The sequence below is a fragment of the Octodon degus genome, unplaced genomic scaffold, assembly GCF_000260255.1.
Source record: "Octodon degus isolate 3935 unplaced genomic scaffold, OctDeg1.0 scaffold00134, whole genome shotgun sequence".
Classification (NCBI taxonomy): Eukaryota; Metazoa; Chordata; class Mammalia; order Rodentia; family Octodontidae; genus Octodon; species Octodon degus.
The window spans coordinates 7,862,064-7,870,950 of record NW_004524710.1 but is presented as its reverse complement, the minus strand read 5'-3'; positions in this window follow the sequence as shown (position 1 = coordinate 7,870,950).

Below are 8,887 nucleotides of genomic sequence, written 5' to 3'. Positions count from 1 at the left end.
TACTCCATCACCTGAGAGGCTTTACGCCCAGCCAGGCCAGCAATCTGGCACCTTTGTTACTTCAGACCTGTAGTTGCTGTACCCAGAGGACATCCATACTTGTATCTGAAATCCTTTTAAAATTGTTTTTCTTTTTAATAATTCATTCCTATTGCTAATCCAACATATTCTTTTTATTATTTATAATTTTCCAACTTTTGTCAAAGAATTTTGTCAAAGAAAAATGAATCTGGAGTGATTTAAACAGTGCTTTTTGTAGCTTGAACTGTGACTTTCATTTCCCCGGAATAATTAGCATCAGTGACATGAGGCAAAACCTGGAGAACTCTTTGTACTGGAGTTCTAACCCTGATTGCTGCTTTCATTCTCTCACTTCAGGGTTAGGTGAGCTGCTAGTGGGGGCTGACTGTCTTATTACCAGTGGGTTCCCATACTCACATTCCTCTTCTCCAAGCAATGTGAAGGCTTTTGCCTGTAGCCACAGTCACTTTGGATAGCCACTGTGTACACCAGCGGTAGCTTTTGCTCTGACCACTGGATATCCTGTTTTTTGCCCGGATTTTAAGTACAGGCACTATTTTGAGCCCAGTGAATTTCTGGTGCCAATAGTGCTCATGCCACTGCCGGTGGAGTTGGCCATCAGAGAGCCAAAGTGTGCCACAGTCATGTCCCACACATTTGGTTCCAGGTGCACATGCCTATAGCTGGTGGCACATGCTGACCACCTTGGCTGACTGGACATGGGGCTGCACATGTGTCTAGGGAATCCCAGATGTGTCTGCCTAGAACTAGACATGGACCTTCTCTGTACATGGTTTGTGCCCATCCCCCTGGCAATGTAACTATTCTTTTTTTTTTTTTTTTTCCAGAACCAGGGATTGAACTCAGGCCCTTGTGCTTTCTAGGCAAGCACGTATTCTACTGAGCCATCTTCCTGGCCCTCTGCAATGTAACCATTGTGCCACATAGGATTAACTGTGCACAGTTTAAAAGTTTTTCTCCTTTTTTACTAATTGAGCAAATCTAGAGGGTTGAATCTCTATAGGTGGTACCTTTGTTTTACCTTCCTTTTTTTCTGCTCAGGACTTTTATTTTATTTTATTTTGATGTATTTGGTTGTTACAGGGTCTCAGTATGCAGCTCAGACTCGTAGTGATCCTACTGTTTTCAGCTTCCCCAGTGCTGGGATTACAGGTGTGCATCACCAAACTCTGACTCAGTGGCCAGCTCAGTACACCTGGGGGATGTGGCAGCGTGGCACATGTTGCCAGAGATCGAATCATGGTCCCTGCTCTTGCCTAAGCTTTCCTAGGCAGACACTTTTTGTCTTCTGAGTTATCTTGCTGGCCCTTGACTTTAAAGTAGTACTTCACACTAAGTCCTTTGTATTGTTCTTAGAGAGTAAGATAATGCAGGAACCAGGGAAACAACAAACACTTTTATGTACATCTATAAATATACGTGGTCCTTGAGCCTCCATTGGTCCCATTTTAGCTACCAAAAATTTTATAACTTTCTCATTTTTGGCTTCTCTTAAGCCTATTTCTTTCTTTAAGCTCATTTATTTCTCTTGTCCTAGTGAGCCGATTTCTGGCCCTCATGCACCTCCAACCCCATGCTTAACACCTAATGTGCCAGTATCACCTCCATGCCTGTGCTTATTGGCTCTAACCAATTCTCTTCCCTTCCCTATTGCATGCACACTGGAAACACTCCTGCTGCTGGAAGCACTGTGGAGAGAAACAGCAGCAAGAATGAGGAAAAAGTAGACAAGACATAAGTGCTGGGTCATGTGGAGGTCTGTTGGTATGGTGGGCAAAGGCCCTGAGCAACCACAAGAGGGGCATTTATTTATTTGCTTGCAAACTTAATATCATGAGATACTAGGTTGCCTCGTGACTAAAACTGTCCAAGCAGGATGCATTTCTGAAGATGGATGTAGCTTCACTGCTTTAGCCAACGTGGCCTTGTCTTGCCTTCACATATATGATCAATTTCCAACTTCAGCCACTCCCAACAATCTCTCATCTTTTAAATTGCAGGTGATGGATATCAAGTCTCAATGATGGATATCAAGTCTCAATGACTGATACAAATATCTTATAAATGAAAAATGATGGACTAGGATACTCTTGGAATTTTTATCTCTTAGGTTGTCTGATCCATAAGGTTCCCCCACCCCCAATATTGAGCAAGATTTTGTTTTAGGAATCTAGTGTGAAACTGTGCTACCTGGAGGGAAAAAATTGGCTATATTTTGGTGTACAGAAAAAATTTTATTTCTGAGGATGTGAGTTTACCTTGAAGTCTTTACTACAGTGGCTTTTACTGAATGAACACTAAAGCAAGAAGAAGACTATAGTCTAGAGACGACAGCCACGTGGTAGTTACATAGAATTTGGTGGTCTCCTCTGGTTGCTTATTCTTACATTCATTTTCTCAGTCAGAAGCTCTTGAGTACTTACTGTGAGCCAACCAAGGAGTTCAGTATTGACCAACAATGAGCTAATCAGAGAAGGTCTTGTTTTCATGGATTTTATGGTTTATACCATATTGTTGAGCTAGTCTCAAATGTAGTGTATTCAAAGCATAACTGTTATTTTTTCCAGATACTAGTTCTTTAAGAAAAATTGAATCTCATAAGGTTTCTCTTAGTCATTTTACATAGTAGACACTTTAAGTTTAGGAATTAGACTTGTTTTTGGAAAATAGTAATGAAATTTCCAATTACCATTTAATGCCAAAACTCCCTCTCCAAGGTAGACTGAGGCTGACTTTGGACCAGAAGATTCCAGTGGGAAAGTGGTGAGGATGAGGTCGGTTTCTTATTTATTTTTCCTACCCCATTGGTTCTCTTACTGACTTCTAAACTCTGCAAGTCTGGAGCAATGCAGGGATAAGACAGGATGAAAGACAATGGCATGGTATAGGTCTTCTTGGATCACAGTGACCTGACTTTCATTCTTTGGAGCTAGTAGAATTTTTTAGCTGTTCTTTTCTCTTGCAAAAAACTATTCTCAGAGGCTGCCAACCGGGTCAATTCCCAGCAGTTGTTTTGAGTTAGGTAGATACATCCTGTTATGGAATTGACTTTGCAGTTTCTTCTATAGACATTTATTTCCAGCTTTATGCCCATGTTTTTCCAGTTTTCAACATCTGTAAGCTGTGCTAGTGGACAGAGTCAAAATGATTTTGAATCTACTCTACCACCTGACATCTCCTTCAGGAAAGCACTGATTCAGCCCTATCCCTATCCCTTCAATAAATCATAGCATACTTTTTTCTTCTTGCTTCTGACTGCCACCTGTGTATCTCTTGTCTATGACTGTTTGAATTTCTGGATCAGGTACAAAACCATGAAGGACAGTCACAGAACAAATTTGTCAAGTAGTTCTAGGGACTTAACCTGTGACACTTGTGACATCTCCCACCTTTTCCAAGTTTCTAAGTAAAAGATTCAAAGTAGAGATTTCTTATTTATATTTCAACAAAGCCTATTCACACATGCTCTCACCTGTATTTTGTACCTTTAATATTTTAGAGTCTTTGGAGATTATTTTTTAATTGAAACTTGAATTTTAACACCTAGCAGTTTGGGTGAGGGTAAAGGATACATAGTGAATACGTAATTAGAGATGTCTTCTAAGGAAAAAAGGAGCTGACCAAATAGCTCAGTGGATTAAAGTGCCTGCAAGCAGGTGCAGGGACCAGGGTTTGATCCCCAGACCTGCCGTGCTGGCCCTGTCCCCGGGGGGTGCACTGAGACTGGGCATTATGGTGTGCTCCAGTAATCCCAGCACTTGGGAGGTTGTAAACAGGAGAATCACTATGAGTCTGATATAGATACAAAAAAGAAAAGGAGAGAGAGAGAGAGAGAGAGAGAGAGAGAGAGAGAGAGACTACAACAGTTTGAATGAGATGTTATTCAAATACAATAGAATTCATCTTTTCAAAAGCATATATTGTAATGTTCCCAATATATTCTCAGAATTGTCAATCATCAATTCAGTCTAATTTTAGAATGGTTTAATGTCACTCAAAGGAAAGTCTCTATGTCTTCCTCCTTTTCCTTTCCCCTTGTAGTCATTGTCAATTTTTGTCTGTATGAATCTCTAATTTTATAAAAATAGAACTGTACAACATATTACCTTTTGTGAATGGCCTCTTTATTAAGTACAGGGTTCTTAAAGTTCAGCCATATTGTATTTTCTTTTCTTTCTTTCTTTTTTTTTTTTTTTTTCGTGTATCTGGTACAGGGTCTTGCTATGCAGCTCGGACTTGTGATTTTCCTGTCTTCAGTCTCCTCAGCGCTGAGATTATAGGAGAGCACCACCAGGCCCAGGATCAATGGCTGGCTTAGTGTGCCCACGGCAGGGCTGGCATGACATGTGGTGCCAGGATAGTACCCCAATCCCTGTACTTGTCTAAACAGCCGTTTGTTTAGCTATTTTGCCAGCCCCATATTATATTTTCTGCTAACATTTTCTGCCTTTTTATTGTGAGCCAATAGTCTATTGTGTGGATTTATGACATTTTCTTTATATATTCAAAATTTGATGGATAGTGTGTTGTTAGACTTTGTAGCTGCTATGAATATTTGAGTATAAGTTTTTTTAATGTATTTTATACAGGGTCTACAGGGTCTCAATATGTAGCTCGGACTCCTAGCGATTCTCCTGTTTTCAGCCTCCCAAACTCTGAGATTACAGACTCACACCACCATGCCCAGTCTCAATGCTGTCTCAGCACGCCTCAGGAGCGGGGCCAGCACAGCATGCTGGGGGTAGAACCCCGGCTGCTGCTCTCTGCCTAAGGAGGAGCTTCAGTATGCTGAGCTATCTGGCTGCCCCCTTTTTTCTTTTTTTAATTTGTGTATTTGGTACAGAGTCTTGCTGTGCACCTCAGACTCGCAGTGATCCTTCTGTTTCAGCCTCTTCAGCTCTGGGATTACAGGCGTGTGCTGCTCCTTCTGGTTTCCCTGCCTGCTCCGGAGCCGGACTGGGCCAGCACAGCTTGTGGTACCAGGGAACTAATGCAAAGTCTGCCCTTTCCAGGCAGGGTTTTTTGAGAGGTTGTATCTTTTTGTTTCTCTTAGGTATGCAATAGGAGTGTGTTTTCTGGTGTATGAAGTAGCTACATATTTAATATTTGACTACTTTTTAAAAATTTTTTGGTGGAACTGGGGATTGAACTCAGGCCCTTGCACTTGCCAGGAAAGCACTTATTCCATTGAGTCATCTCCCCAGCCCGAGTACTTGTTTATCAGAAAGATTTCATTAGTTACATTCTGGTCAGTAATATATGAGGGTTCCAGTTTCTCACCTACACTTGTAATTGTCTTTCTTTTTGTTTGTTTGTTTTTAACTTCAGTCCTTAAGATTGGGATGTGGTGTCTTCTTGTGATTAGTCTAAACATTGATGATGCTCAAAATTTATCTATGCTTTCTGTCAATTTGTATGCACACTTTGGAGAAATGTATATTCATGTAATTTTCTCTTTTTGTTAATTAGATTTTTTTTTCCCGGAACCAAGGATTGAACTCAGGCCCTGGCGCTTGCCGGGCAAGCACTTATTCTACTGAGCTATCTCCCTGGCTCCTAATTTGATTTTTTTGGAACGTTTATTGTTAGGTAAACATTTTCTATTATGTACCCACTTCCTTGATCAAAGATGTCATTTGCATACTTCTTTCCCAACTGTTCACTTGATTTCCCTAACTCATGGTACTAATATTGGAATCCAATCTAGTTATTCTTCTCTCATTGCTGGGACAAACATCTCACACTCAAAAGGAGGGAAGGAAAGGTTTATTTAGCTTTTAGTTACTGGAGGTTTCAAGACACTGGAGGAGAGACTGGGGTGCCCCCATGCCTAGGATGAACCTCTCCACATCTCTGAGGAAGCACAGGCTAACCAGTTTAATGGTTTGTGCCTCTCAGGCTCCGCTCCTCAGGCCCCGCCCTGTTCTCTGGCCCCACCACTCAATTCACTCCTTGCTCCTCCAGTTGCGTCTGCCCCATAATTTACATGGGGCTTTGGGAGGACAACTAGACCCAAGCCATAACACTTATGGTGCTGTCTAATGTTGGAATCCAATCTAGGTTTGCTATTGTTGCTCTTGCTTTTTGTGTTGTATCTAGGAATAATTGCCTAGATATTACTATGGTTTCTTTTACAAGTTCCACAGTTCACTTCTAGTTCACTTCTATACTCTATTTTTAATTAATTTTGTATATATAATATAAAATAGGTGTCTAACTTTGTTCTTTCTCATTTGGATACCCAGTTATTCCAGTAATTATTGGTTAGAAAAGAAATTGTTGAGTTTTAGCAGTAGTACTTTTGTTATATGACATCTTTTCTTACAAAATAAAGAAATCCAAATACAGAAACATTATATCTGGAGAGTTGAGGTATAAATACAAGGGATTGGCCAACTTGTTCAACTGATTAAAGCACCTGCAAGCAGGTACAGAGCCCCTAGGTTTCGATCTCTGGGAGTACCGTGCAGGCCTTGCCCCTGGGGTGTGCTGAGATGGCAATTGAGACTGGGTGTGGTGGCATGCATCTGTAATCCCAGCTCTTGGGAAGCTAAAAACAGGTGGATCATTACAAGTCCAATCTAGTAGTGAGACCCTGTAGACCCTGTAGACTCTTCCCTAAAATACAAGGAAAAAAAAGCCATCATAGGTATAAGTATACTTCATTCCTGACTTTTGGAGAGAGTTCTTGACTTAGGTTTTAACTACATAAAAAACACTCTTCTCTGTACAATTATTTTTTTATTTTTATAACTTGGTAGTAATATATTTAAGATGTTTGCCTTAGCATCGAAATTCATTTTTCACTTTTCTTAAGAAACTATATTTCTCTGTAGTGACAAGATGAGCTCATGGAACAAATATGGGTGCTATTACCTGTAAAATTTATGAAACTAAAAATTGCATAGAGTATCTTTTTAAATGCAACAGTCTCAGACTTTTAGAAAAGGTCTTATGGTGAATAGATAATAAATAGACTGAATATTCTAACAAGGTCCTTTTATAAAAGATTATGTGACAGGAATAAAATTTTACGGATTTTGTTATGAGTATACAAAAAAATAAATGCACCAAGTGCTAAAAAACTCTCTACTTCAGCGACCTATTTTCACAATAATTTATATGCTCATTGATCTTTCAACTAAATAATGACCATATTATATGTCAGTTTAGGTGAATACTTTCAACTTGTTTTGTGTGATAAATAAATGAACTTCATCAAAATTGTATTAGACCAACTTTTAAGAAATGCCTATTCATGTGTGTATTAAATTTTTACATAATTAAAAGCTTCTTTCTTTTCTGCTTTACTTTCTTGACCTTTAATTAGAGCTCTGGGAGGTCGGAGAGAAGAGAGATAGAATTACTTGTCCCAGTTATTTCTTTAACTATCTTCTGTCATAAAACTTTGCCTTCCCATTTTCTACCTAGATATATATTTTACAGTGCAAAATAACCATTTGAGATTATGTATAGAATAAGTGAGACAGGTCAGAATGTTGTTCAAGATATTGAAGTTTCAATATGATTCTTCTGATGAGATAAAAATGTCACCAATGTAGGCACAGACTGCTTTTTTTGGGAGCCAAAAATCCTAAGACCTTTGGTATATAGATAGATTAATAAATGGGCAATCTTCTTATATTCTCAGAACATCAGGAATAAATTCCTGTGTACAGTAATATAGGACTGAACATGATTGCCTTTAATACTAAAATAAATGATTCCGTTAATTTTTAACATCCTAAATATAGGAAGGAAAGCCATGCTGTTAAGTTGAGCTGTGGGGGACTCAGGTCAACAATTTCTGACATTGCCAGTCAAGCAGAAGACCCAATGCTATTATGGGCTTCTGGACTCTTTTAGAATATTTTGCTGAGTTTACACACCTATAATATTCAAATAATGGAACTTAACCAAAAAAAGGGTATACAGATGAATGTCCATTTTGTATCTGTGTATTCAAAGTGGTTAGGATAGATATATAGTTACATTCTGTTAATGAATAGAATGATATGTTCTAATGGTGTTTATAAATAGGATATCATGTCCACATCTTGTACAGCAATTAACCACTAAGAAGAATGTATGCAGTGTGTTAGTTATTGAAACTGTCCTAAGGATTTGATTTGAAACTGTCTCATTGCTATTTGTTTATCAATAAAATTATGAGAAAAAAACCCAAAAAGACAAAACAAAAAAAGAAGTATTATTCAGTGGAAATAATGAACTGGAGGAGAAATCACAAGAGAACATAGATTCTAAAACAATATTTACATTTTGAAGTTGAGGAAAACTGTGTGACTGTGGTAACTAAAGAACGAAAAAAAACCATATTCTACAACAGTGATGGCGAACATGTGAGAGCCTGAGTGACAAACTCAGACTCACTCCTTTATTACAAAATTCCAACTCTGCAATTAAGCCTGAATATGTAGATTTTAGTTTAGGAAAAAACAACTCTATCCTAACATCTTCTGTCTTAGAAGAAAAACACAATAACATGTATTCTCTAGGTTTTCTCCTACAGGTCTAGAATATCCTCCAAGCAATATAGTCAAAGCTGCATCAAATCTATCCATAAGGTCCCAGAGATGATTAAATTTGAAGCAGAGGTCTCAAGGTGGGTGTAGTGGTACATGCCTATAATCTCAGCACACTGGGAGGCTATGCAGGAGGATCCCAAGTTTAAACCCGACTGGAAAACAGCAAATTAGTACGAATGTATCCTAAAAATATAAAATAATTGATTTAAAAATAACTAGGTATGTAGATCAATGTAAAGGCCCAGCGTTTAATGCTTAGTACCACACACAAATAAATAAAAAGTAAAAATAATCTCCTA